The sequence below is a fragment of the Trachymyrmex cornetzi genome, unplaced genomic scaffold (genome assembly GCF_001594075.2).
Source record: "Trachymyrmex cornetzi isolate Tcor2-1 unplaced genomic scaffold, Tcor1.1 scaffold1905, whole genome shotgun sequence".
NCBI classification, from domain to species: domain Eukaryota; kingdom Metazoa; phylum Arthropoda; class Insecta; order Hymenoptera; family Formicidae; genus Trachymyrmex; species Trachymyrmex cornetzi.
The window spans coordinates 20236-20819 of NW_017296534.1; positions in this window are offsets into that span (position 1 = coordinate 20236).

The window sequence follows — 584 nt, forward strand, 5'->3', positions numbered from 1 at the left end:
CATGTACCACGCTATGTAGGAGATATCAGATCGCCACAACTTTCGACACCTAAAAAAGCTAAAAGGGCTTTAGATGTGGCAAAGAGGACCATTCAAAGGTTAAGAAAGAAAATTAAAATGTTACAGCAAGATCAAAGAAGATTAATAGCTCGCATAACGACGATGGAAGGCCTAATCAAACATTTAAAAAATAAAAGTCTACTGTCAGAAGTAACTGCTGAAAATTTAATGGTACCTTTACATCATGTTCCCACTTAATCCCGAATTTATTTGTATATAATGTAGAATTTGGATTGCAGAGCAGTATTCTCTGAAGCTAGATATATTTAAATATCTAGCTTAAGATTGGCTGCGTTCAGCAGACTGAACAGTTTTGCAACCGTTTTGTGATTCTTCGCTGTGAAATAGGATTATTCTTTTAAATCTAAAAGTATAATCCAATCACCGCGATGAATCATAAAACGGTTGCAAAACTGCTGAGTTTGCTGAATGCAGCCATTGCATCAAATATTCATCATAAATATTCTGTGCTGTCTGGATATGTTTGTATACAATTATCTCGACGAGGTAATTGTATATATATT